General features: G+C 47.5%; 28 non-coding genes and 2 pseudogenes across 28 annotated transcripts; all 30 read left to right on the forward strand.

Annotated features, from left to right (window-relative positions):
- The first annotated feature begins 17 nt into the window (after positions 1-17).
- On the forward strand, positions 18-208 carry LOC114917737 (U2 spliceosomal RNA). The gene has a single exon (XR_003806399.2). It is a non-coding gene; the product is annotated as a U2 spliceosomal RNA (small nuclear RNA).
- Positions 209-779: 571 nt separating this feature from the next.
- Positions 780-943, forward strand: LOC114917747 (U1 spliceosomal RNA). Its single transcript, XR_003806407.1, has one exon. It is a non-coding gene; the product is annotated as a U1 spliceosomal RNA (small nuclear RNA).
- A 493-nt stretch (positions 944-1,436) lies between these two features.
- LOC114917738 (U2 spliceosomal RNA) lies at positions 1,437-1,627 on the forward strand. The gene has a single exon (XR_003806400.2). It is a non-coding gene; the product is annotated as a U2 spliceosomal RNA (small nuclear RNA).
- A 573-nt stretch (positions 1,628-2,200) lies between these two features.
- Positions 2,201-2,364, forward strand: LOC114917748 (U1 spliceosomal RNA). The gene has a single exon (XR_003806408.2). It is a non-coding gene; the product is annotated as a U1 spliceosomal RNA (small nuclear RNA).
- A 493-nt stretch (positions 2,365-2,857) lies between these two features.
- On the forward strand, positions 2,858-3,048 carry LOC114917739 (U2 spliceosomal RNA). The gene has a single exon (XR_003806401.1). It is a non-coding gene; the product is annotated as a U2 spliceosomal RNA (small nuclear RNA).
- Positions 3,049-3,617: 569 nt separating this feature from the next.
- Positions 3,618-3,781, forward strand: LOC114917725 (U1 spliceosomal RNA). The gene has a single exon (XR_003806387.1). It is a non-coding gene; the product is annotated as a U1 spliceosomal RNA (small nuclear RNA).
- A 493-nt stretch (positions 3,782-4,274) lies between these two features.
- Positions 4,275-4,465, forward strand: LOC114917740 (U2 spliceosomal RNA). Its single transcript, XR_003806402.1, has one exon. It is a non-coding gene; the product is annotated as a U2 spliceosomal RNA (small nuclear RNA).
- A 569-nt stretch (positions 4,466-5,034) lies between these two features.
- Positions 5,035-5,198, forward strand: LOC114917729 (U1 spliceosomal RNA). The gene has a single exon (XR_003806391.2). It is a non-coding gene; the product is annotated as a U1 spliceosomal RNA (small nuclear RNA).
- A 493-nt stretch (positions 5,199-5,691) lies between these two features.
- Positions 5,692-5,882, forward strand: LOC114917743 (U2 spliceosomal RNA). Its single transcript, XR_003806405.2, has one exon. It is a non-coding gene; the product is annotated as a U2 spliceosomal RNA (small nuclear RNA).
- Positions 5,883-6,453: 571 nt separating this feature from the next.
- On the forward strand, positions 6,454-6,617 carry LOC114919214 (U1 spliceosomal RNA). The gene has a single exon (XR_003807598.2). It is a non-coding gene; the product is annotated as a U1 spliceosomal RNA (small nuclear RNA).
- Positions 6,618-7,110: 493 nt separating this feature from the next.
- On the forward strand, positions 7,111-7,254 carry LOC114917745 (U2 spliceosomal RNA; annotated as a pseudogene).
- Positions 7,255-12,478: 5,224 nt separating this feature from the next.
- On the forward strand, positions 12,479-12,658 carry LOC114917744 (U2 spliceosomal RNA; annotated as a pseudogene).
- A 571-nt stretch (positions 12,659-13,229) lies between these two features.
- LOC114917726 (U1 spliceosomal RNA) lies at positions 13,230-13,393 on the forward strand. The gene has a single exon (XR_003806388.1). It is a non-coding gene; the product is annotated as a U1 spliceosomal RNA (small nuclear RNA).
- A 493-nt stretch (positions 13,394-13,886) lies between these two features.
- On the forward strand, positions 13,887-14,077 carry LOC114917732 (U2 spliceosomal RNA). The gene has a single exon (XR_003807592.1). It is a non-coding gene; the product is annotated as a U2 spliceosomal RNA (small nuclear RNA).
- A 571-nt stretch (positions 14,078-14,648) lies between these two features.
- On the forward strand, positions 14,649-14,812 carry LOC114919212 (U1 spliceosomal RNA). The gene has a single exon (XR_003807595.1). It is a non-coding gene; the product is annotated as a U1 spliceosomal RNA (small nuclear RNA).
- Positions 14,813-15,305: 493 nt separating this feature from the next.
- On the forward strand, positions 15,306-15,496 carry LOC114919106 (U2 spliceosomal RNA). The gene has a single exon (XR_003807677.1). It is a non-coding gene; the product is annotated as a U2 spliceosomal RNA (small nuclear RNA).
- A 569-nt stretch (positions 15,497-16,065) lies between these two features.
- Positions 16,066-16,229, forward strand: LOC114919213 (U1 spliceosomal RNA). Its single transcript, XR_003807680.1, has one exon. It is a non-coding gene; the product is annotated as a U1 spliceosomal RNA (small nuclear RNA).
- Positions 16,230-16,722: 493 nt separating this feature from the next.
- On the forward strand, positions 16,723-16,913 carry LOC114919107 (U2 spliceosomal RNA). Its single transcript, XR_003807594.1, has one exon. It is a non-coding gene; the product is annotated as a U2 spliceosomal RNA (small nuclear RNA).
- A 569-nt stretch (positions 16,914-17,482) lies between these two features.
- LOC114919112 (U1 spliceosomal RNA) lies at positions 17,483-17,646 on the forward strand. Its single transcript, XR_003807597.1, has one exon. It is a non-coding gene; the product is annotated as a U1 spliceosomal RNA (small nuclear RNA).
- A 493-nt stretch (positions 17,647-18,139) lies between these two features.
- On the forward strand, positions 18,140-18,330 carry LOC136177887 (U2 spliceosomal RNA). The gene has a single exon (XR_010665381.1). It is a non-coding gene; the product is annotated as a U2 spliceosomal RNA (small nuclear RNA).
- A 569-nt stretch (positions 18,331-18,899) lies between these two features.
- Positions 18,900-19,063, forward strand: LOC136177744 (U1 spliceosomal RNA). The gene has a single exon (XR_010665237.1). It is a non-coding gene; the product is annotated as a U1 spliceosomal RNA (small nuclear RNA).
- Positions 19,064-19,556: 493 nt separating this feature from the next.
- On the forward strand, positions 19,557-19,747 carry LOC136177812 (U2 spliceosomal RNA). The gene has a single exon (XR_010665305.1). It is a non-coding gene; the product is annotated as a U2 spliceosomal RNA (small nuclear RNA).
- A 571-nt stretch (positions 19,748-20,318) lies between these two features.
- On the forward strand, positions 20,319-20,482 carry LOC136177745 (U1 spliceosomal RNA). The gene has a single exon (XR_010665238.1). It is a non-coding gene; the product is annotated as a U1 spliceosomal RNA (small nuclear RNA).
- Positions 20,483-20,975: 493 nt separating this feature from the next.
- LOC136177888 (U2 spliceosomal RNA) lies at positions 20,976-21,166 on the forward strand. The gene has a single exon (XR_010665382.1). It is a non-coding gene; the product is annotated as a U2 spliceosomal RNA (small nuclear RNA).
- Positions 21,167-21,749: 583 nt separating this feature from the next.
- On the forward strand, positions 21,750-21,913 carry LOC136177774 (U1 spliceosomal RNA). The gene has a single exon (XR_010665267.1). It is a non-coding gene; the product is annotated as a U1 spliceosomal RNA (small nuclear RNA).
- Positions 21,914-22,406: 493 nt separating this feature from the next.
- On the forward strand, positions 22,407-22,597 carry LOC136177813 (U2 spliceosomal RNA). The gene has a single exon (XR_010665306.1). It is a non-coding gene; the product is annotated as a U2 spliceosomal RNA (small nuclear RNA).
- Positions 22,598-23,168: 571 nt separating this feature from the next.
- Positions 23,169-23,332, forward strand: LOC136177746 (U1 spliceosomal RNA). The gene has a single exon (XR_010665239.1). It is a non-coding gene; the product is annotated as a U1 spliceosomal RNA (small nuclear RNA).
- A 493-nt stretch (positions 23,333-23,825) lies between these two features.
- LOC136177799 (U2 spliceosomal RNA) lies at positions 23,826-24,016 on the forward strand. The gene has a single exon (XR_010665292.1). It is a non-coding gene; the product is annotated as a U2 spliceosomal RNA (small nuclear RNA).
- A 571-nt stretch (positions 24,017-24,587) lies between these two features.
- Positions 24,588-24,751, forward strand: LOC136177747 (U1 spliceosomal RNA). Its single transcript, XR_010665240.1, has one exon. It is a non-coding gene; the product is annotated as a U1 spliceosomal RNA (small nuclear RNA).
- A 493-nt stretch (positions 24,752-25,244) lies between these two features.
- LOC136177814 (U2 spliceosomal RNA) lies at positions 25,245-25,435 on the forward strand. Its single transcript, XR_010665307.1, has one exon. It is a non-coding gene; the product is annotated as a U2 spliceosomal RNA (small nuclear RNA).
- Positions 25,436-25,795: the final 360 nt, after the last annotated feature.

The raw sequence follows: 25,795 nt of genomic DNA on the forward strand, positions 1-25,795 counted from the left end.
CTTAGCCTGTCAGGGGCATCGCTTCTCGGCCTTTTGGCTAAGATCAAGTGTAGTATCTGTTCTTATCAGTTTAATATCTGATACGTCCCCTACCCGGGGACCATATATTAAATTGATGTTTGGACTTGGGAGATGGAACAGGGGCTTGCTCCGTCCACTCCACGCATCGACCCGGTATTGCAGTACCTCCGGGAACGGTGCACCCTCCTCTCTTCAGTGTTTAAAATAATCCTTTCTTTTCGCTGCATTTAAGAGAAATATGTGTGTGAGTCTGGTCTGGCTTTGTCACTGCGTTGACATGCTGCCGGGACGCAAGCTTTTTGAAATGAACTGGAATTTTAGTCAGGTTTGGGGTTATTTGTGTGCCAGTTCCCCCATTTGCCACTCTGTGTATGCTATTGCTGTAGTAGCACACAGACACGCAATAACATATCAACAGTCATTGTTGCAAAGTGTTTCTGGCCTAGCTGCTGCTTCGACTGTTCTTTTGTTGGCGGTAAGAAAAACACACACACACACACACACTGGCGGTAGCTATCGGTTGGCTTTGATGTGGAAGTGTGGCACGACCTGTTAGAATGATGAGCCTTATTTCTCCACTTGCATGTAGAAAGACAAGCCCTATCGGGCCTCAACACAAAACTTTCTTCTGTGTTGAGGACAAGTAGAAGGGACACCCAGTGCAGAAACTCTGATTTCGGTGGTTCGCATGTTGTTGGGACCGTCAGTCAGGGCGATGGTCCTGTGAAGGACTCCTTTTGCCCTGAGCTGTACAACTCATACTTACCTGGCAGGGGAGATACCATGATCAAGAAGGTGGTTCACCCATGGCGAGGCCTGGCCATTGCACTCCGGTGGGGCTGACCTATGCGAATTCCCCAAATGTGGGAATCTCGACTGCATAATTTGTGGTAGTGGGGGACTGCGTTCGCGCTCTCCCCTGATGGATTGTCGAAAGTAATAAGGGGGAAACAGATAGGGACATGCTGCCTTCCAACCTGGCTGTAGCAACAGACAGACAGCAAGAATTTCCAAGGTGGCTTAAAAGCTATGCGCAGCCAGTGTCTTTGCTAGTGCTAGATCACAATATCACTCGTCAATCAAATTTGTTTCAGATTCAGCAGCCCTTGCTCTGATCAATGTGAAATCCCAGTCACGGCACATCTGCCTTACAGAACGGCTGTGGGCCAATAAAAGGCCCCAATCTTCTCCTGTCTTTTGGTTCACTTAAGTCTGCTGCAGATAAATCTGGTGGTTAAGGGTTTGAACTCATTTTTCAGAGCTTGACATAACGCATGTATCTTAAAGGTGCTTCCATCAAAGAGTTTGCTCTTCCGTTTTACCGACGGCCACTTAAAAGCAACGCTCGCTTGCCGGGACCATGGGCGAGGAGGACTGTATGGGGAATGTGATGCCGGCCTTAGCCTGTCAGGGGCATCGCTTCTCGGCCTTTTGGCTAAGATCAAGTGTAGTATCTGTTCTTATCAGTTTAATATCTGATACGTCCCCTACCCGGGGACCATATATTAAATTGATTTTTGGACTTGGGAGATGGAACAGGGGCTTGCTCCGTCCACTCCACGCATCGACCCGGTATTGCAGTACCTCTGGGAACGGTGCACCCTCCTCTCTTCAGTGTTTAAAATAATCCTTTCTTTTCGCTGCATTTAAGAGAAATATGTGTGTGAGTCTGGCCTGGCTTTGTCACTGCGTTGACATGCTGCCGGGACGCAAGCTTTTTGAAATGAACTGGAATTTTAGTCAGGTTTGGGGTTATTTGTGTGCCAGTTCCCCCATTTGCCACTCTGTGTATGCTATTGCTGTAGTAGCACACAGACACGCAATAACATATCAACAGTCATTGTTGCAAAGTGTTTCTGGCCTAGCTGCTGCTTCGACTGTTCTTTTGTTGGCGGTAAGAAAAACACACACACACACACACACACTGGCGGTAGCTATCGGTTGGCTTTGATGTGGAAGTGTGGCACGACCTGTTAGAATGATGAGCCTTATTTCTCCACTTGCATGTAGAAAGACAAGCCCTATCGGGCCTCAACACAAAACTTTCTTCTGTGTTGAGGACAAGTAGAAGGGACACCCAGTGCAGAAACTCTGATTTCGGTGGTTCGCATGTTGTTGGGACCGTCAGTCAGGGCGATGGTCCTGTGAAGGACTCCTTTTGCCCTGAGCTGTACAACTCATACTTACCTGGCAGGGGAGATACCATGATCAAGAAGGTGGTTCACCCATGGCGAGGCCTGGCCATTGCACTCCGGTGGGGCTGACCTATGCGAATTCCCCAAATGTGGGAATCTCGACTGCATAATTTGTGGTAGTTGGGGACTGCGTTCGCGCTCTCCCCTGATGGATTGTCGAAAGTAATAAGGGGGAAACAGATAGGGACATGCTGCCTTCCAACCTGGCTGTAGCAACAGACAGACAGCAAGAATTTCCAAGGTGGCTTAAAAGCTATGCGCAGCCAGTGTCTTTGCTAGTGCTAGATCACAATATCACTCGTCAATCAAATTTGTTTCAGATTCAGCAGCCCTTGCTCTGATCAATGTGAAATCCCAGTCACGGCACATCTGCCTTACAGAACGGCTGTGGGCCAATAAAAGGCCCCAATCTTCTCCTGTCTTTTGGTTCACTTAAGTCTGCTGCAGATAAATCTGGTGGTTGAGGGTTTGAACTCATTTTTCAGAGCTTGACATAACGCATGTATCTTAAAGGTGCTTCCATCAAAGAGTTTGCTCTTCCGTTTTACCGACGGTCACTTAAAAGCAACGCTCGCTTGCCGGGACCATGGGCGAGGAGGACTGTATGGGGAATGTGATGCCGGCCTTAGCCTGTCAGGGGCATCGCTTCTCGGCCTTTTGGCTAAGATCAAGTGTAGTATCTGTTCTTATCAGTTTAATATCTGATACGTCCCCTACCCGGGGACCATATATTAAATTGATTTTTGGACTTGGGAGATGGAACAGGGGCTTGCTCCGTCCACTCCACGCATCGACCCGGTATTGCAGTACCTCCGGGAACGGTGCACCCTCCTCTCTTCAGTGTTTAAAATAATCCTTTCTTTTCGCTGCATTTAAGAGAAATATGTGTGTGAGTCTGGCCTGGCTTTGTCACTGCGTTGACATGCTGCCGGGACGCAAGCTTTTTGAAATGAACTGGAATTTTAGTCAGGTTTGGGGTTATTTGTGTGCCAGTTCCCCCATTTGCCACTCTGTGTATGCTATTGCTGTAGTAGCACACAGACACGCAATAACATATCAACAGTCATTGTTGCAAAGTGTTTCTGGCCTAGCTGCTGCTTCGACTGTTCTTTTGTTGGCGGTAAGAAAAACACACACACACACACACTGGCGGTAGCTATCGGTTGGCTTTGATGTGGAAGTGTGGCACGACCTGTTAGAATGATGAGCCTTATTTCTCCACTTGCATGTAGAAAGACAAGCCCTATCGGGCCTCAACACAAAACTTTCTTCTGTGTTGAGGACAAGTAGAAGGGACACCCAGTGCAGAAACTCTGATTTCGGTGGTTCGCATGTTGTTGGGACCGTCAGTCAGGGCGATGGTCCTGTGAAGGACTCCTTTTGCCCTGAGCTGTACAACTCATACTTACCTGGCAGGGGAGATACCATGATCAAGAAGGTGGTTCACCCATGGCGAGGCCTGGCCATTGCACTCCGGTGGGGCTGACCTATGCGAATTCCCCAAATGTGGGAATCTCGACTGCATAATTTGTGGTAGTGGGGGACTGCGTTCGCGCTCTCCCCTGATGGATTGTCGAAAGTAATAAGGGGGAAACAGATAGGGACATGCTGCCTTCCAACCTGGCTGTAGCAACAGACAGACAGCAAGAATTTCCAAGGTGGCTTAAAAGCTATGCGCAGCCAGTGTCTTTGCTAGTGCTAGATCACAATATCACTCGTCAATCAAATTTGTTTCAGATTCAGCAGCCCTTGCTCTGATCAATGTGAAATCCCAGTCACGGCACATCTGCCTTACAGAACGGCTGTGGGCCAATAAAAGGCCCCAATCTTCTCCTGTCTTTTGGTTCACTTAAGTCTGCTGCAGATAAATCTGGTGGTTGAGGGTTTGAACTCATTTTTCAGAGCTTGACATAACGCATGTATCTTAAAGGTGCTTCCATCAAAGAGTTTGCTCTTCCGTTTTACCGACGGTCACTTAAAAGCAACGCTCGCTTGCCGGGACCATGGGCGAGGAGGACTGTATGGGGAATGTGATGCCGGCCTTAGCCTGTCAGGGGCATCGCTTCTCGGCCTTTTGGCTAAGATCAAGTGTAGTATCTGTTCTTATCAGTTTAATATCTGATACGTCCCCTACCCGGGGACCATATATTAAATTGATTTTTGGACTTGGGAGATGGAACAGGGGCTTGCTCCGTCCACTCCACGCATCGACCCGGTATTGCAGTACCTCCGGGAACGGTGCACCCTCCTCTCTTCAGTGTTTAAAATAATCCTTTCTTTTCGCTGCATTTAAGAGAAATATGTGTGTGAGTCTGGCCTGGCTTTGTCACTGCGTTGACATGCTGCCGGGACGCAAGCTTTTTGAAATGAACTGGAATTTTAGTCAGGTTTGGGGTTATTTGTGTGCCAGTTCCCCCATTTGCCACTCTGTGTATGCTATTGCTGTAGTAGCACACAGACACGCAATAACATATCAACAGTCATTGTTGCAAAGTGTTTCTGGCCTAGCTGCTGCTTCGACTGTTCTTTTGTTGGCGGTAAGAAAAACACACACACACACACACTGGTGGTAGCTATCGGTTGGCTTTGATGTGGAAGTGTGGCACGACCTGTTAGAATGATGAGCCTTATTTCTCCACTTGCATGTAGAAAGACAAGCCCTATCGGGCCTCAACACAAAACTTTCTTCTGTGTTGAGGACAAGTAGAAGGGACACCCAGTGCAGAAACTCTGATTTCGGTGGTTCGCATGTTGTTGGGACCGTCAGTCAGGGCGATGGTCCTGTGAAGGACTCCTTTTGCCCTGAGCTGTACAACTCATACTTACCTGGCAGGGGAGATACCATGATCAAGAAGGTGGTTCACCCATGGCGAGGCCTGGCCATTGCACTCCGGTGGGGCTGACCTATGCGAATTCCCCAAATGTGGGAATCTCGACTGCATAATTTGTGGTAGTGGGGGACTGCGTTCGCGCTCTCCCCTGATGGATTGTCGAAAGTAATAAGGGGGAAACAGATAGGGACATGCTGCCTTCCAACCTGGCTGTAGCAACAGACAGACAGCAAGAATTTCCAAGGTGGCTTAAAAGCTATGCGCAGCCAGTGTCTTTGCTAGTGCTAGATCACAATATCACTCGTCAATCAAATTTGTTTCAGATTCAGCAGCCCTTGCTCTGATCAATGTGAAATCCCAGTCACGGCACATCTGCCTTACAGAACGGCTGTGGGCCAATAAAAGGCCCCAATCTTCTCCTGTCTTTTGGTTCACTTAAGTCTGCTGCAGATAAATCTGGTGGTTGAGGGTTTGAACTCATTTTTCAGAGCTTGACATAACGCATGTATCTTAAAGGTGCTTCCATCAAAGAGTTTGCTCTTCCGTTTTACCGACGGTCACTTAAAAGCAACGCTCGCTTGCCGGGACCATGGGCGAGGAGGACTGTATGGGGAATGTGATGCCGGCCTTAGCCTGTCAGGGGCATCGCTTCTCGGCCTTTTGGCTAAGATCAAGTGTAGTATCTGTTCTTATCAGTTTAATATCTGATACGTCCCCTACCCGGGGACCATATATTAAATTGATGTTTGGACTTGGGAGATGGAACAGGGGCTTGCTCCGTCCACTCCACGCATCGACCCGGTATTGCAGTACCTCCGGGAACGGTGCACCCTCCTCTCTTCAGTGTTTAAAATAATCCTTTCTTTTCGCTGCATTTAAGAGAAATATGTGTGTGAGTCTGGCCTGGCTTTGTCACTGCGTTGACATGCTGCCGGGACGCAAGCTTTTTGAAATGAACTGGAATTTTAGTCAGGTTTGGGGTTATTTGTGTGCCAGTTCCCCCATTTGCCACTCTGTGTATGCTATTGCTGTAGTAGCACACAGACACGCAATAACATATCAACAGTCATTGTTGCAAAGTGTTTCTGGCCTAGCTGCTGCTTCGACTGTTCTTTTGTTGGCGGTAAGAAAAAAACACACACACACACACACTGGCGGTAGCTATCGGTTGGCTTTGATGTGGAAGTGTGGCACGACCTGTTAGAATGATGAGCCTTATTTCTCCACTTGCATGTAGAAAGACAAGCCCTATCGGGCCTCAACACAAAACTTTCTTCTGTGTTGAGGACAAGTAGAAGGGACACCCAGTGCAGAAACTCTGATTTCGGTGGTTCGCATGTTGTTGGGACCGTCAGTCAGGGCGATGGTCCTGTGAAGGACTCCTTTTGCCCTGAGCTGTACAGCTCATACTTACCTGGCAGGGGAGATACCATGATCAAGAAGGTGGTTCACCCATGGCGAGGCCTGGCCATTGCACTCCGGTGGGGCTGACCTATGCGAATTCCCCAAATGTGGGAATCTCGACTGCATAATTTGTGGTAGTGGGGGACTGCGTTCGCGCTCTCCCCTGATGGATTGTCGAAAGTAATAAGGGGGAAACAGATAGGGACATGCTGCCTTCCAACCTGGCTGTAGCAACAGACAGACAGCAAGAATTTCCAAGGTGGCTTAAAAGCTATGCGCAGCCAGTGTCTTTGCTAGTGCTAGATCACAATATCACTCGTCAATCAAATTTGTTTCAGATTCAGCAGCCCTTGCTCTGATCAATGTGAAATCCCAGTCACGGCACATCTGCCTTACAGAACGGCTGTGGGCCAATAAAAGGCCCCAATCTTCTCCTGTCTTTTGGTTCACTTAAGTCTGCTGCAGATAAATCTGGTGGTTGAGGGTTTGAACTCATTTTTCAGAGCTTGACATAACGCATGTATCTTAAAGGTGCTTCCATCAAAGAGTTTGCTCTTCCGTTTTACCGACGGTCACTTAAAAGCAACGCTCGCTTGCCGGGACCATGGGCGAGGAGGACTGTATGGGGAATGTGATGCCGGCCTTAGCCTGTCAGGGGCATCGCTTCTCGGCCTTTTGGCTAAGATCAAGTGTAGTATCTGTTCTTATCAGTTCTTATCTTAGGAGTTTTTAAAGTGTGGTGTCTCCAACATGTCGGCGGCCCATGCTGGCATGCGGAGGCACCACAGTGTACGCTTCACCTTTGTGGAGAAAGATGGAAGGCTACAGGGGTTGTCTAGGCTAGACTTCTCAAGGAAGCTAGTCCAACAATCACTGAATTTTAAACCAGATGACATAAATTGCATTGTGACCTTACCACAGAACAAAGGATTTGATGTTAGCTTCCGCTCAGCGATTCTGTTGAAGGAATTTTGGACAAGATATGAAAACACCAGAGCCCAGTTTTCTGCTTTTAATGTAGAGAAACTGACTGACAATGCTTCCAAGACAGTCATTGTCAGGATGTTCAATGAAACAGTAAATGCAGATGACATATGTATGTGGCTGGGAAGATTTTGCACGGTTAAAGGCCAAGCTATGAAGGTGAGAGATGAGGATGGCATTTGGAACTGTGCTTGGAGGGTCCCCATTCAACAATGGCAGGATCCCCAAGGCTTCCAGGGCCTGAAACATCTGCCATCCATGATAGTTCTGGGAAATAACCGGGGCTACATTCACTACCAGGGACAGCCAAAACTTTGTCGCAAGTGTGGCGAGCATGGACATCTTGCGGAAGCATGTCAGCAAATCATCTGTGGAAAGTGCAGAGAAATTGGTCATACTTTTGAAGAATGTACCAATGGCAGAAAGTGCAACCTGTGTGGAGAAACAACTCATCTCTTCAGAGACTGTCCAAGGTCTTTTGCCAACAAAGTGAAAGCTGCAAAACAAGCAGAAAAAGAAAAAGAAAATGGCGGATTGTTTGAAATGTTTGAAGAGCACATTTTGGAGCCTGGGCCAGACAATTCAAATCTCCCTCCAAATCCTGTGACTGGAGGACAGGAGTCAGGTGAGGAGGGGGAGGGGCCTGTCACTGCTCCTCAAGTGGAGCATGTGGAAGAAGAGGCTGCAGTACAGGCAGAAGGTGGAGCTACACCTCATTCTGAGGGTGAAAGTAAGATTGGGAGTGAGTTTGAGAATGGGAGTGAGTGTGAGAGTGATCGTGAGAATGAGAATGAGAGTGATAGCGAAGAAGCCTCCCTCCCCCCGGCCCAACAGGCTAAGAGGCCTTTATCAGAATTGTCCCCGGAGGCTCCAGTAGTCTCCGGAAAGAGGGGAAGAGCTGGGGACTCCTCAGACAGTTCATCTGTGGAGGAGCCCAGAGTCTTCCCCTCCGATTCTCCAAATGAGCTCTCTTTCCTAAATATAGCCCTACAATCAACCCCTAAGGACTCGAAATTCAACAAAAGATTGCAAGAAAGGCCACCACCTAGAGTCCGACCGGGGAAAATGGCTCAAACCCCTCACCCCTCCCCCATAGGGGTGAAGGAAGAGCAAATTTCACAAGAAGTATGACGACTGCTTCTAAATACTAGTCTTTTAAAATGTCTTACCTGTTGTTTTTAACCATACTTATGACCCTCACCTTCTCTACCATCAATGTGAGAAGTGTGAAGTCTAAAGTTAGAGCGCAATCTGTTTTATCCTACCTAAACTCTTTTAAGTCAGATGTGTTTTTAATACAAGAATGTGGTCTACCGTTTTTAAAAAACTACAGGGATTGGGAGGAGTTGTGGCCACATGGATCCGTGTGGAGTGGATCAAACCACAACAAAAATGATGGCGTGGCAATTTTAATTAAAAACCCTCTGATCTTGGTGAAGGGCAGCACTGTGGTGAGAGACGGTAGGGCACTTTTAGCACACCTGACTTTTATGGGAAGAGATTTTAAGGTTTTAAATACCTATGGTTTTAATGAAAAAAATGACAGGTATGACCTTTTAAAAGACTTGCAGTCCCACATGCTAGGCAGGGAACCATTAGTTGTAGGAGGGGATTTTAATTGTGTTCTAAACAAGAAAGACAGGAGGGGAGCAGGGGAAGATTTCAAAGTTGATAAAACATCAGTTTTATTTGGGGCCCTATGTAAGGATTTTAAACTACTGGACTGTTTTAAAGTCATGCATCCCAGAGAGGAGGGCTTCACCTGGTTCAGTGGTGACGGCACCAAAGCCTCTCGCATAGACTATATTTTATCACGGGATTTCCCACCAACCGATGCTAGAGTAACTCCTGTTTTCTTCTCTGATCACACTATACTTTCTTGCACCCTATCACTAACTTCAGGTGTGACGGCTGGGAAGGGTCTGTGGAAACTCAACTGCTCCCTTTTAGAAGATAGGGAGTTAGTTAGGCAGTACAGGGAGCAGTACCAAGACTGGCAGACCCTTCAAGACCTATACGTCTCACGTGCACACTGGTGGGAAATGGTGAAGGGAAGGACCCAGACCTTTTTCAGGCAGGCAGGTAAGAGAAAGAAAGGTAGGGACGACAGACGCATGCTGGGACTGCAAAAACGACTTCAACGATATTTTAAACTAAACCTAGAGGGTCTGGATTTTAATGAAGAAATAAAGCAAATAAAAGAAGAGATGTCGGTTTTAGCAGAAATTAAAAGTAAGGGTGTCATTTTAAGAAGCAAAGAAAAAGAAATAGAAGAAGGAGAGAAGTGCACTAGGTACTTTTTTAAAAGAATTTTAGATAAAGATAAAACCATTTTTAAACTGAAAAAAGACAATCAGTGCACAGCCGAAACAACAGATGAAATTAATGATACCATAGTTAAATTTTATAAAGAATTATACAAAGAAAAACCTATAAAAACAGACACAATGAGAGAAGTTTTAAAGTTCATTGAACACAAAATAAATGACAGTGTGCTTTTATCCCAAGATTTTACCCTTTTAGAAATTTTCAACTGCATTAAGAGTTTCAAAAAAGGGAAGTCCCCAGGAGACGATGGGCTTCCCTTAGAATTTTATTTGACTTTCTGGGACATTTTAGCACCTGACCTTTTTGTTGTTTTTATGGACTTAGAAAAACTTGACAGACTCCCCGACAGTTTTAGAAGAGGGATAGTGACTTTACTTTTCAAGGACAACGACAAGACAGACCTAAGAAACTGGAGACCTATCACTCTTTTAAACTTTGATTGTAAACTTTTTAGCAAACTTTTAGCATCTCGCATGACTGTGTTTTTAGAGGGGCTGATTCACCCGGATCAAACCTGTGCCATCCCGGGGAGAAAGATCACGGACAGCCTCCTACTGATCCGAGACACCATCTGTTTTGCGAGAGACAGAAACATTAGGCTAGTAGTCCTAAATTTAGACTTTGAGAAAGCTTTTGATAGGGTCTCGCACCAGTACCTTTTCCAGGTACTGCAAAAAATGGGGTTCCCTGAGAGGTTTATAGCTTGGGTGGGACTGCTGTACCGGGGAATCACCAGCAAATTCATAGTTAATGGGCATCTGACAAAAGCAGTCGATATTAACTGCGGTGTCCGTCAGGGTTGTCCGTTATCTGCCCTCCTCTACATCACATGCATTGAACCATTGGCACAGGTCTTGAGAAGGGACCAACGAATCAATGGGGTGGTAGTACCGGGGAGCGGGGGAATGACCAGCAAGTGTGTTTTATACATGGACGACATCAACATTTTATGCACTGACCTTTTATCCGTAAACAGGACACTGGACTTGACTGACTGGTTCGGACTGGCCTCAGGATCAAAATTAAACAGACTGAAGACCCAAGCCCAATTTTACGGACCATGGACAGTGACTGAAAAGACGGGACTCCCCCTAACTGTGACACAGACTGACTTAAAAATACTTGGGGTCAAATTTAATAAGGAGGGTGGAGGGGAAACAAATTGGCAGGACAAGATAGGGAAAGTAAAACAACGACTGGGGTACTGGAGACTAAGGGAAATGACAATGGAAGGAAAGGTTTTAATCATCAAAGCTGTGATTTTACCCTTGCTTTTAATGCTCACTTCTGTTTTTACCCCCCCCAGAAATGTGATCTTAGACCTGGAACGAGCCATCTTTTATTTCATGTGGGGGTCTAAGTGGGAGCGCCTGAGAAGGGACACAATGAGGAAAACCAAGGAGAAAGGAGGAAAAGGAGTGCCAGACCTGTTTTTAATCCTGGGAGCAAGATACGCCACAATCGGACTCGCAGCTGCCACAGCCCCATCCAGAAACCCAAAGACAGCAGCAATGGCCCGGTTCTGGATGGGGTCCTACCTCAGGAAACTGAAACTCTTAAAAACTGATCTTAAAGTTCCAGTGTCCTTTTATCTGCCGCAATCGTATCATTTTATTCAGAAGTTTTTAAAACATTTTAACCTTGAAAAACAGGAGCTGCATATTTTAACTAACATACAATCTGTAATCTCTGTTGTGCAGGAGCGAGAACCAGTGAGCCCAGTGCGCGGGCTTGCACTCGGCGAGCCCTCCACAGTTTGGAAAAATGTGAACCATCCTGTTCTTCCAAACAGACTCCGGGACCTGTCATGGATGGTGGCTCACGAGATCCTCCCAGTCAGGTCCGTGATGCACTCCCGGGGCATGTCGACGTCCCCAACCTGCCCCCGACCTGGTTGTGGCGCGCCTGAGTCGGTGAGGCACCTGCTCTGGGAGTGCAGCGCTGCTGTAGAACAGTGGGCACTGGCCGGCTCCTTGCAATTCCCGTGCTTACCAGCAAGGGAGGTCCTTACAGCACAGCTGGTACTGTATGGAGTGAGCCAAAGTCAACAAACACCAAAGGACTTTGCAAAACAATGGCTCACTCTAGCCGCCATCAAAGACGCCACATGGACCTCCAGGAACTTGCTGGTAAGAAAGCACAAGCAGATCCCCCCCGTGGCAGTGATCCGGATGGCAGCAGCGACGGTCAGTATGGCCGTCGCTGCAGGCGGCGGGCCTAGGACACAGCCACAAAGAAGAATCGCCTCTGTGCCCATTCGGATGAAGGAGCCGGAGCCATACGGGAAAAGTTCAAAGCAGCAGCGGCCTGACTCTCCGGGAGAGGCAGGTGGGAAGGAGATGCAGGGTGAGGATCTCCTCTGAGCACCAGGACAGGATCCCGAGAGACCACATCTGTTTGGGAGAACAGGATGAGTTAATCTTGATAGGGGCTCACTGCACTCCTGCACAACAGTTGACTTTTAAAGAAAAACGTTTCTTAACAAATGCTCTCCTTTTAATTGTTTTAAATGAAGACACTGTTTTTACACCCTAAAACATTTTATGATGTATCTTACATAGTATCAATGTTTGTTTTTTAAAAAAACAGAAAAGATAGGATGTGTACCCTGTAAAACTGTAAAAAAAATGAACAACAAGGAAAACACAACAACAACAAAGAAAACAAATGTGTGATGTGAAATGTGATGAAACATAAAGTGAAAAAAGTGTCAATAAAACTTTTCAAAAGAAAAAAAAAAAATCTGTTCTTATCAGTTTAATATCTGATACGTCCCCTACCCGGGGACCATATATTAAATTGATTTTTGGACTTGGGAGATGGAACAGGGGCTTGCTCCGTCCACTCCACGCATCGACCCGGTATTGCAGTACCTCCGGGAACGGTGCACCCTCCTCTCTTCAGTGTTTAAAATAATCCTTTATTTTCACTGCATTTAAGAGAAATATGTGTGTGAGTCTGGCCTGGCTTTGTCACTGCGTTGACATGCTGCCGGGACGCAAGCTTTTTGAAATGAACTGGAATTTTAGTCAGGTTTGGGGTTATTTGTGTGCCAGTTCCCCCATTTGCCACTCTGTGTATGCTATTGCTGTAGTAGCACACAGACACGCAATAACATATCAACAGTCATTGTTGCAAAGTGTTTCTGGCCTAGCTGCTGCTTCGACTGTTCTTTTGTTGGCGGTAAGAAAAACACACACACACACACACACTGGCGGTAGCTATCGGTTGGCTTTGATGTGGAAGTGTGGCACGACCTGTTAGAATGATGAGCCTTATTTCTCCACTTGCATGTAGAAAGACAAGCCCTATCGGGCCTCAACACAAAACTTTCTTCTGTGTTGAGGACAAGTAGAAGGGACACCCAGTGCAGAAACTCTGATTTCGGTGGTTCGCATGTTGTTGGGACCGTCAGTCAGGGCGATGGTCCTGTGAAGGACTCCTTTTGCCCTGAGCTGTACAACTCATACTTACCTGGCAGGGGAGATACCATGATCAAGAAGGTGGTTCACCCATGGCGAGGCCTGGCCATTGCACTCCGGTGGGGCTGACCTATGCGAATTCCCCAAATGTGGGAATCTCGACTGCATAATTTGTGGTAGTGGGGGACTGCGTTCGCGCTCTCCCCTGATGGATTGTCGAAAGTAATAAGGGGGAAACAGATAGGCACATGCTGCCTTCCAACCTGGCTGTAGCAACAGACAGACAGCAAGAATTTCCAAGGTGGCTTAAAAGCTATGCGCAGCCAGTGTCTTTGCTAGTGCTAGATCACAATATCACTCGTCAATCAAATTTGTTTCAGATTCAGCAGCCCTTGCTCTGATCAATGTGAAATCTCAGTCACGGCACATCTGCCTTACAGAACGGCTGTGGGCCAATAAAAGGCCCCAATCTTCTCCTGTCTTTTGGTTCACTTAAATCTGCTGCAGATAAATCTGGTGGTTGAGGGTTTGAACTCATTTTTCAGAGCTTGACATAACGCATGTATCTTAAAGGTGCTTCCATCAAAGAGTTTGCTCTTCCGTTTTACCGACGGTCACTTAAAAGCAACGCTCGCTTGCCGGGACCATGGGCGAGGAGGACTGTATGGGGAATGTGATGCCGGCCTTAGCCTGTCAGGGGCATCGCTTCTCGGCCTTTTGGCTAAGATCAAGTGTAGTATCTGTTCTTATCAGTTTAATATCTGATACGTCCCCTACCCGGGGACCATATATTAAATTGATTTTTGGACTTGGGAGATGGAACAGGGGCTTGCTCCGTCCACTCCACGCATCGACCCGGTATTGCAGTACCTCCGGGAACGGTGCACCCTCCTCTCTTCAGTGTTTAAAATAATCCTTTCTTTTCGCTGCATTTAAGAGAAATATGTGTGTGAGTCTGGCCTGGCTTTGTCACTGCGTTGACATGCTCCCGGGACACAAGCTTTTTGAAATGAACTGGAATTTTAGTCAGGTTTGGGGTTATTTGTGTGCCAGTTCCCCCATTTGCCACTCTGTGTATGCTATTGCTGTAGTAGCACACAGACACGCAATAACATATCAACAGTCATTGTTGCAAAGTGTTTCTGGCCTAGCTGCTGCTTCGACTGTTCTTTTGTTGGCGGTAAGAAAAACACACACACACACACACACTGGCGGTAGCTATCGGTTGGCTTTGATGTGGAAGTGTGGCACGACCTGTTAGAATGATGAGCCTTATTTCTCCACTTGCATGTAGAAAGACAAGCCCTATCGGGCCTCAACACAAAACTTTCTTCTGTGTTGAGGACAAGTAGAAGGGACACCCAGTGCAGAAACTCTGATTTCGGTGGTTCGCATGTTGTTGGGACCGTCAGTCAGGGCGATGGTCCTGTGAAGGACTCCTTTTGCCCTGAGCTGTACAACTCATACTTACCTGGCAGGGGAGATACCATGATCAAGAAGGTGGTTCACCCATGGCGAGGCCTGGCCATTGCACTCCGGTGGGGCTGACCTATGCGAATTCCCCAAATGTGGGAATCTCGACTGCATAATTTGTGGTAGTGGGGGACTGCGTTCGCGCTCTCCCCTGATGGATTGTCGAAAGTAATAAGGGGGAAACAGATAGGGACATGCTGCCTTCCAACCTGGCTGTAGCAACAGACAGACAGCAAGAATTTCCAAGGTGGCTTAAAAGCTATGCGCAGCCAGTGTCTTTGCTAGTGCTAGATCACAATATCACTCGTCAATCAAATTTGTTTCAGATTCAGCAGCCCTTGCTCTGATCAATGTGAAATCCCAGTCACGGCACATCTGCCTTACAGAACGGCTGTGGGCCAATAAAAGGCCCCAATCTTCTCCTGTCTTTTGGTTCACTTAAGTCTGCTGCAGATAAATCTGGTGGTTGAGGGTTTGAACTCATTTTTCAGAGCTTGACATAACGCATGTATCTTAAAGGTGCTTCCATCAAAGAGTTTGCTCTTCCGTTTTACCGACGGTCACTTAAAAGCAACGCTCGCTTGCCGGGACCATGGGCGAGGAGGACTGTATGGGGAATGTGATGCCGGCCTTAGCCTGTCAGGGGCATCGCTTCTCGGCCTTTTGGCTAAGATCAAGTGTAGTATCTGTTCTTATCAGTTTAATATCTGATACGTCCCCTACCCGGGGACCATATATTAAATTGATTTTTGGACTTGGGAGATGGAACAGGGGCTTGCTCCGTCCACTCCACGCATCGACCCGGTATTGCAGTACCTCCGGGAACGGTGCACCCTCCTCTCTTCAGTGTTTAAAATAATCCTTTCTTTTCACTGCATTTAAGAGAAATATGTGTGTGAGTCTGGCCTGGCTTTGTCACTGCGTTGACATGCTGCCGGGACGCAAGCTTTTTGAAATGAACTGGAATTTTAGTCAGGTTTGGGGTTATTTGTGTGCCAGTTCCCCCATTTGCCACTCTGTGTATGCTATTGCTGTAGTAGCACACAGACACGCAATAACATATCAACAGTCATTGTTGCAAAGTGTTTCTGGCCTAGCTGCTGCTTCGACTGTTCTTTTGTTGGCGGTAAGAAAAACACACACACACACACACTGGCGGTAGCTATCGGTTGGCTTTGATGTGGAAGTGTGGCACGACCTGTTAGAATGATGAGCCTTATTTCTCCACTTGCATGTAGAAAGACAAGCCCTATCGGGCCTCAACACAAAACTTTCTTCTGTGTTGAGGACAAGTAGAAGGGACACCCAGTGCAGAAACTCTGATTTCGGTGGTTCGCATGTTGTTGGGACCGTCAGTCAGGGCGATGGTCCTGTGAAGGACTCCTTTTGCCCTGAGCTGTACAACTCATACTTACCTGGCAGGGGAGATACCATGATCAAGAAGGTGGTTCACCCATGGCGAGGCCTGGCCATTGCACTCCGGTGGGGCTGACCTATGCGAATTCCCCAAATGTGGGAATCTCGACTGCATAATTTGTGGTAGTGGGGGACTGCGTTCGCGCTCTCCCCTGATGGATTGTCGAAAGTAATAAGGGGGAAACAGATAGGGACATGCTGCCTTCCAACCTGGCTGTAGCAACAGACAGACAGCAAGAATTTCCAAGGTGGCTTAAAAGCTATGCGCAGCCAGTGTCTTTGCTAGTGCTAGATCACAATATCACTCGTCAATCAAATTTGTTTCAGATTCAGCAGCCCTTGCTCTGATCAATGTGAAATCCCAGTCACGGCACATCTGCCTTACAGAACGGCTGTGGGCCAATAAAAGGCCCCAATCTTCTCCTGTCTTTTGGTTCACTTAAGTCTGCTGCAGATAAATCTGGTGGTTGAGGGTTTGAACTCATTTTTCAGAGCTTGACATAACGCATGTATCTTAAAGGTGCTTCCATCAAAGAGTTTGCTCTTCCGTTTTACCGACGGTCACTTAAAAGCAACGCTCGCTTGCCGGGACCATGGGCGAGGAGGACTGTATGGGGAATGTGATGCCGGCCTTAGCCTGTCAGGGGCATCGCTTCTCGGCCTTTTGGCTAAGATCAAGTGTAGTATCTGTTCTTATCAGTTTAATATCTGATACGTCCCCTACCCGGGGACCATATATTAAATTGATTTTTGGACTTGGGAGATGGAACAGGGGCTTGCTCCGTCCACTCCACGCATCGACCCGGTATTGCAGTACCTCCGGGAACGGTGCACCCTCCTCTCTTCAGTGTTTAAAATAATCCTTTCTTTTCACTGCATTTAAGAGAAATATGTGTGTGAGTCTGGCCTGGCTTTGTCACTGCGTTGACATGCTGCCGGGACGCAAGCTTTTTGAAATGAACTGGAATTTTAGTCAGGTTTGGGGTTATTTGTGTGCCAGTTCCCCCATTTGCCACTCTGTGTATGCTATTGCTGTAGTAGCACACAGACACGCAATAACATATCAACAGTCATTGTTGCAAAGTGTTTCTGGCCTAGCTGCTGCTTCGACTGTTCTTTTGTTGGCGGTAAGAAAAACACACACACACACACACTGGCGGTAGCTATCGGTTGGCTTTGATGTGGAAGTGTGGCACGACCTGTTAGAATGATGAGCCTTATTTCTCCACTTGCATGTAGAAAGACAAGCCCTATCGGGCCTCAACACAAAACTTTCTTCTGTGTTGAGGACAAGTAGAAGGGACACCCAGTGCAGAAACTCTGATTTCGGTGGTTCGCATGTTGTTGGGACCGTCAGTCAGGGCGATGGTCCTGTGAAGGACTCCTTTTGCCCTGAGCTGTACAACTCATACTTACCTGGCAGGGGAGATACCATGATCAAGAAGGTGGTTCACCCATGGCGAGGCCTGGCCATTGCACTCCGGTGGGGCTGACCTATGCGAATTCCCCAAATGTGGGAATCTCGACTGCATAATTTGTGGTAGTGGGGGACTGCGTTCGCGCTCTCCCCTGATGGATTGTCGAAAGTAATAAGGGGGAAACAGATAGGGACATGCTGCCTTCCAACCTGGCTGTAGCAACAGACAGACAGCAAGAATTTCCAAGGTGGCTTAAAAGCTATGCGCAGCCAGTGTCTTTGCTAGTGCTAGATCACAATATCACTCGTCAATCAAATTTGTTTCAGATTCAGCAGCCCTTGCTCTGATCAATGTGAAATCCCAGTCACGGCACATCTGCCTTACAGAACGGCTGTGGGCCAATAAAAGGCCCCAATCTTCTCCTGTCTTTTGGTTCACTTAAGTCTGCTGCAGATAAATCTGGTGGTTGAGGGTTTGAACTCATTTTTCAGAGCTTGACATAACGCATGTATCTTAAAGGTGCTTCCATCAAAGAGTTTGCTCTTCCGTTTTACCGACGGTCACTTAAAAGCAACGCTCGCTTGCCGGGACCATGGGCGAGGAGGACTGTATGGGGAATGTGATGCCGGCCTTAGCCTGTCAGGGGCATCGCTTCTCGGCCTTTTGGCTAAGATCAAGTGTAGTATCTGTTCTTATCAGTTTAATATCTGATACGTCCCCTACCCGGGGACCATATATTAAATTGATTTTTGGACTTGGGAGATGGAACAGGGGCTTGCTCCGTCCACTCCACGCATCGACCCGGTATTGCAGTACCTCCGGGAACGGTGCACCCTCCTCTCTTCAGTGTTTAAAATAATCCTTTCTTTTCACTGCATTTAAGAGAAATATGTGTGTGAGTCTGGCCTGGCTTTGTCACTGCGTTGACATGCTGCCGGGACGCAAGCTTTTTGAAATGAACTGGAATTTTAGTCAGGTTTGGGGTTATTTGTGTGCCAGTTCCCCCATTTGCCACTCTGTGTATGCTATTGCTGTAGTAGCACACAGACACGCAATAACATATCAACAGTCATTGTTGCAAAGTGTTTCTGGCCTAGCTGCTGCTTCGACTGTTCTTTTGTTGGCGGTAAGAAAAACACACACACACACACACTGGCGGTAGCTATCGGTTGGCTTTGATGTGGAAGTGTGGCACGACCTGTTAGAATGATGAGCCTTATTTCTCCACTTGCATGTAGAAAGACAAGCCCTATCGGGCCTCAACACAAAACTTTCTTCTGTGTTGAGGACAAGTAGAAGGGACACCCAGTGCAGAAACTCTGATTTCGGTGGTTCGCATGTTGTTGGGACCGTCAGTCAGGGCGATGGTCCTGTGAAGGACTCCTTTTGCCCTGAGCTGTACAACTCATACTTACCTGGCAGGGGAGATACCATGATCAAGAAGGTGGTTCACCCATGGCGAGGCCTGGCCATTGCACTCCGGTGGGGCTGACCTATGCGAATTCCCCAAATGTGGGAATCTCGACTGCATAATTTGTGGTAGTGGGGGACTGCGTTCGCGCTCTCCCCTGATGGATTGTCGAAAGTAATAAGGGGGAAACAGATAGGGACATGCTGCCTTCCAACCTGGCTGTAGCAACAGACAGACAGCAAGAATTTCCAAGGTGGCTTAAAAGCTATGCGCAGCCAGTGTCTTTGCTAGTGCTAGATCACAATATCACTCGTCAATCAAATTTGTTTCAGATTCAGCAGCCCTTGCTCTGATCAATGTGAAATCCCAGTCACGGCACATCTGCCTTACAGAACGGCTGTGGGCCAATAAAAGGCCCCAATCTTCTCCTGTCTTTTGGTTCACTTAAGTCTGCTGCAGATAAATCTGGTGGTTGAGGGTTTGAACTCATTTTTCAGAGCTTGACATAACGCATGTATCTTAAAGGTGCTTCCATCAAAGAGTTTGCTCTTCCGTTTTACCGACGGTCACTTAAAAGCAACGCTCGCTTGCCGGGACCATGGGCGAGGAGGACTGTATGGGGAATGTGATGCCGGCCTTAGCCTGTCAGGGGCATCGCTTCTCGGCCTTTTGGCTAAGATCAAGTGTAGTATCTGTTCTTATCAGTTTAATATCTGATACGTCCCCTACCCGGGGACCATATATTAAATTGATTTTTGGACTTGGGAGATGGAACAGGGGCTTGCTCCATCCACTCCACGCATCGACCCGGTATTGCAGTACCTCCGGGAACGGTGCACCCTCCTCTCTTCAGTGTTTAAAATAATCCTTTCTTTTCACTGCATTTAAGAGAAATATGTGTGTGAGTCTGGCCTGGCTTTGTCACTGCGTTGACATGCTGCCGGGACACAAGCTTTTTGAAATGAACTGGAATTTTAGTCAGGTTTGGGGTTATTTGTGTGCCAGTTTCCCCATTTGCCACTCTGTGTATGCTATTGCTGTAGTAGCACACAGACACGCAATAACATATCAACAGTCATTGTTGCAAAGTGTTTCTGGCCTAGCTGCTGCTTCGACTGTTCTTTTGTTGGCGGTAAGAAAAACACACACACACACACACACTGGCGGTAGCTATCGGTTGGCTTTGATGTGGAAGTGTGGCACGACCTGTTAGAATGATGAGCCTTATTTCTCCACTTGCATGTAGAAAGACAAGCCCTATCGGGCCTCAACACAAAACTTTCTTCTGTGTTGAGGACAAGTAGAAGGGACACCCAGTGCAGAAACTCTGATTTCGGTGGTTCGCATGTTGTTGGGACCGTCAGTCAGGGCGATGGTCCTGTGAAGGACTCCTTTTGCCCTGAGCTGTACAACTCATACTTACCTGGCAGGGGAGATACCATGATCAAGAAGGTGGTTCACCCATGGCGAGGCCTGGCCATTGCACTCCGGTGGGGCTGACCTATGCGAATTCCCCAAATGTGGGAATCTCGACTGCATAATTTGTGGTAGTGGGGGACTGCGTTCGCGCTCTCCCCTGATGGATTGTCGAAAGTAATAAGGGGGAAACAGATAGGGACATGCTGCCTTCCAACCTGGCTGTAGCAACAGACAGACAGCAAGAATTTCCAAGGTGGCTTAAAAGCTATGCGCAGCCAGTGTCTTTGCTAGTGCTAGATCACAATATCACTCGTCAATCAAATTTGTTTCAGATTCAGCAGCCCTTGCTCTGATCAATGTGAAATCCCAGTCACGGCACATCTGCCTTACAGAACGGCTGTGGGCCAATAAAAGGCCCCAATCTTCTCCTGTCTTTTGGTTCACTTAAGTCTGCTGCAGATAAATCTGGTGGTTGAGGGTTTGAACTCATTTTTCAGAGCTTGACATAACGCATGTATCTTAAAGGTGCTTCCATCAAAGAGTTTGCTCTTCCGTTTTACCGACGGTCACTTAAAAGCAACGCTCGCTTGCCGGGACCATGGGCGAGGAGGACTGTATGGGGAATGTGATGCCGGCCTTAGCCTGTCAGGGGCATCGCTTCTCGGCCTTTTGGCTAAGATCAAGTGTAGTATCTGTTCTTATCAGTTTAATATCTGATACGTCCCCTACCCGGGGACCATATATTAAATTGATTTTTGGACTTGGGAGATGGAACAGGGGCTTGCTCCGTCCACTCCACGCATCGACCCGGTATTGCAGTACCTCCGGGAACGGTGCACCCTCCTCTCTTCAGTGTTTAAAATAATCCTTTCTTTTCACTGCATTTAAGAGAAATATGTGTGTGAGTCTGGCCTGGCTTTGTCACTGCGTTGACATGCTGCCGGGACGCAAGCTTTTTGAAATGAACTGGAATTTTAGTCAGGTTTGGGGTTATTTGTGTGCCAGTTCCCCCATTTGCCACTCTGTGTATGCTATTGCTGTAGTAGCACACAGACACGCAATAACATATCAACAGTCATTGTTGCAAAGTGTTTCTGGCCTAGCTGCTGCTTCGACTGTTCTTTTGTTGGCGGTAAGAAAAACACACACACACACACACACACACACACACACTGGCGGTAGCTATCGGTTGGCTTTGATGTGGAAGTGTGGCACGACCTGTTAGAATGATGAGCCTTATTTCTCCACTTGCATGTAGAAAGACAAGCCCTATCGGGCCTCAACACAAAACTTTCTTCTGTGTTGAGGACAAGTAGAAGGGACACCCAGTGCAGAAACTCTGATTTCGGTGGTTCGCATGTTGTTGGGACCGTCAGTCAGGGCGATGGTCCTGTGAAGGACTCCTTTTGCCCTGAGCTGTACAACTCATACTTACCTGGCAGGGGAGATACCATGATCAAGAAGGTGGTTCACCCATGGCGAGGCCTGGCCATTGCACTCCGGTGGGGCTGACCTATGCGAATTCCCCAAATGTGGGAATCTCGACTGCATAATTTGTGGTAGTTGGGGACTGCGTTCGCGCTCTCCCCTGATGGATTGTCGAAAGTAATAAGGGGGAAACAGATAGGGACATGCTGCCTTCCAACCTGGCTGTAGCAACAGACAGACAGCAAGAATTTCCAAGGTGGCTTAAAAGCTATGCGCAGCCAGTGTCTTTGCTAGTGCTAGATCACAATATCACTCGTCAATCAAATTTGTTTCAGATTCAGCAGCCCTTGCTCTGATCAATGTGAAATCCCAGTCACGGCACATCTGCCTTACAGAACGGCTGTGGGCCAATAAAAGGCCCCAATCTTCTCCTGTCTTTTGGTTCACTTAAGTCTGCTGCAGATAAATCTGGTGGTTGAGGGTTTGAACTCATTTTTCAGAGCTTGACATAACGCATGTATCTTAAAGGTGCTTCCATCAAAGAGTTTGCTCTTCCGTTTTACCGACGGCCACTTAAAAGCAACGCTCGCTTGCCGGGACCATGGGCGAGGAGGACTGTATGGGGAATGTGATGCCGGCCTTAGCCTGTCAGGGGCATCGCTTCTCGGCCTTTTGGCTAAGATCAAGTGTAGTATCTGTTCTTATCAGTTTAATATCTGATACGTCCCCTACCCGGGGACCATATATTAAATTGATTTTTGGACTTGGGAGATGGAACAGGGGCTTGCTCCATCCACTCCACGCATCGACCCGGTATTGCAGTACCTCCGGGAACGGTGCACCCTCCTCTCTTCAGTGTTTAAAATAATCCTTTCTTTTCACTGCATTTAAGAGAAATATGTGTGTGAGTCTGGCCTGGCTTTGTCACTGTGTTGACATGCTGCCGGGACACAAGCTTTTTGAAATGAACTGGAATTTTAGTCAGGTTTGGGGTTATTTGTGTGCTAGTTTCCCCATTTGCCACTCTGTGTATGCTATTGCTGTAGTAGCACACAGACACGCAATAACATATCAACAGTCATTGTTGCAAAGTGTTTCTGGCCTAGCTGCTGCTTCGACTGTTCTTTTGTTGGCGGTAAGAAAAACACACACACACACACACACTGGCGGTAGCTATCGGTTGGCTTTGATGTGGAAGTGTGGCACGACCTGTTAGAATGATGAGCCTTATTTCTCCACTTGCATGTAGAAAGACAAGCCCTATCGGGCCTCAACACAAAACTTTCTTCTGTGTTGAGGACAAGTAGAAGGGACACCCAGTGCAGAAACTCTGATTTCGGTGGTTCGCATGTTGTTGGGACCGTCAGTCAGGGCGATGGTCCTGTGAAGGACTCCTTTTGCCCTGAGCTGTACAACTCATACTTACCTGGCAGGGGAGATACCATGATCAAGAAGGTGGTTCACCCATGGCGAGGCCTGGCCATTGCACTCCGGTGGGGCTGACCTATGCGAATTCCCCAAATGTGGGAATCTCGACTGCATAATTTGTGGTAGTGGGGGACTGCGTTCGCGCTCTCCCCTGATGGATTGTCGAAAGTAATAAGGGGGAAACAGATAGGGACATGCTGCCTTCCAACCTGGCTGTAGCAACAGACAGACAGCAAGAATTTCCAAGGTGGCTTAAAAGCTATGCGCAGCCAGTGTCTTTGCTAGTGCTAGATCACAATATCACTCGTCAATCAAATTTGTTTCAGATTCAGCAGCCCTTGCTCTGATCAATGTGAAATCCCAGTCACGGCACATCTGCCTTACAGAACGGCTGTGGGCCAATAAAAGGCCCCAATCTTCTCCTGTCTTTTGGTTCACTTAAGTCTGCTGCAGATAAATCTGGTGGTTGAGGGTTTGAACTCATTTTTCAGAGCTTGACATAACGCATGTATCTTAAAGGTGCTTCCATCAAAGAGTTTGCTCTTCCGTTTTACCGACGGTCACTTAAAAGCAACGCTTGCTTGCCGGGACCATGGGCGAGGAGGACTGTATGGGGAATGTGATGCCGGCCTTAGCCTGTCAAGGGCATCGCTTCTCGGCCTTTTGGCTAAGATCAAGTGTAGTATCTGTTCTTATCAGTTTAATATCTGATACGTCCCCTATCCGGGGACCATATATTAAATTGATTTTTGGACTTGGGAGATGGAACAGGGGCTTGCTCCATCCACTCCACGCATCGACCCGGTATTGCAGTACCTCCGGGAACGGTGCACCCTCCTCTCTTCAGTGTTTAAAATAATCCTTTCTTTTCACTGCATTTAAGAGAAATATGTGTGTGAGTCTGGCCTGGCTTTGTCACTGTGTTGACATGCTGCCGGGACACAAGCTTTTTGAAATGAACTGGAATTTTAGTCAGGTTTGGGGTTATTTGTGTGCTAGTTTCCCCATTTGCCACTCTGTGTATGCTATTGCTGTAGTAGCACACAGACACGCAATAACATATCAACAGTCATTGTTGCAAAGTGTTTCTGGCCTAGCTGCTGCTTCGACTGTTCTTTTGTTGGCGGTAAGAAAAACACACACACACACACACACTGGCGGTAGCTATCGGTTGGCTTTGATGTGGAAGTGTGGCACGACCTGTTAGAATGATGAGCCTTATTTCTCCACTTGCATGTAGAAAGACAAGCCCTATCGGGCCTCAACACAAAACTTTCTTCTGTGTTGAGGACAAGTAGAAGGGACACCCAGTGCAGAAACTCTGATTTCGGTGGTTCGCATGTTGTTGGGACCGTCAGTCAGGGCGATGGTCCTGTGAAGGACTCCTTTTGCCCTGAGCTGTACAACTCATACTTACCTGGCAGGGGAGATACCATGATCAAGAAGGTGGTTCACCCATGGCGAGGCCTGGCCATTGCACTCCGGTGGGGCTGACCTATGCGAATTCCCCAAATGTGGGAATCTCGACTGCATAATTTGTGGTAGTGGGGGACTGCGTTCGCGCTCTCCCCTGATGGATTGTCGAAAGTAATAAGGGGGAAACAGATAGGGACATGCTGCCTTCCAACCTGGCTGTAGCAACAGACAGACAGCAAGAATTTCCAAGGTGGCTTAAAAGCTATGCGCAGCCAGTGTCTTTGCTAGTGCTAGATCACAATATCACTCGTCAATCAAATTTGTTTCAGATTCAGCAGCCCTTGCTCTGATCAATGTGAAATCCCAGTCACGGCACATCTGCCTTACAGAACGGCTGTGGGCCAATAAAAGGCCCCAATCTTCTCCTGTCTTTTGGTTCACTTAAGTCTGCTGCAGATAAATCTGGTGGTTGAGGGTTTGAACTCATTTTTCAGAGCTTGACATAACGCATGTATCTTAAAGGTGCTTCCATCAAAGAGTTTGCTCTTCCGTTTTACTGACGGTCACTTAAAAGCAACGCTCGCTTGCCGGGACCATGGGCGAGGAGGACTGTATGGGGAATGTGATGCTGGCCTTAGCCTGTCAGGGGCATCGCTTCTCGGCCTTTTGGCTAAGATCAAGTGTAGTATCTGTTCTTATCAGTTTAATATCTGATACGTCCCCTACCCGGGGACCATATATTAAATTGATTTTTGGACTTGGGAGATGGAACAGGGGCTTGCTCCATCCACTCCACGCATCGACCCGGTATTGCAGTACCTCCGGGAACGGTGCACCCTCCTCTCTTCAGTGTTTAAAATAATCCTTTCTTTTCACTGCATTTAAGAGAAATATGTGTGTGAGTCTGGCCTGGCTTTGTCACTGTGTTGACATGCTGCCGGGACACAAGCTTTTTGAAATGAACTGGAATTTTAGTCAGGTTTGGGGTTATTTGTGTGCTAGTTTCCCCATTTGTCACTCTGTGTATGCTATTGCTGTAGTAGCACACAGACACGCAATAACATATCAACAGTCATTGTTGCAAAGTGTTTCTGGCCTAGCTGCTGCTTCGACTGTTCTTTTGTTGGCGGTAAGAAAAACACACACACACACACACACACACACACACACTGGCGGTAGCTATCGGTTGGCTTTGATGTGG

The sequence above is a fragment of the Labrus bergylta genome, chromosome 23, assembly GCF_963930695.1.
Source record: "Labrus bergylta chromosome 23, fLabBer1.1, whole genome shotgun sequence".
NCBI classification, from domain to species: domain Eukaryota; kingdom Metazoa; phylum Chordata; class Actinopteri; order Labriformes; family Labridae; genus Labrus; species Labrus bergylta.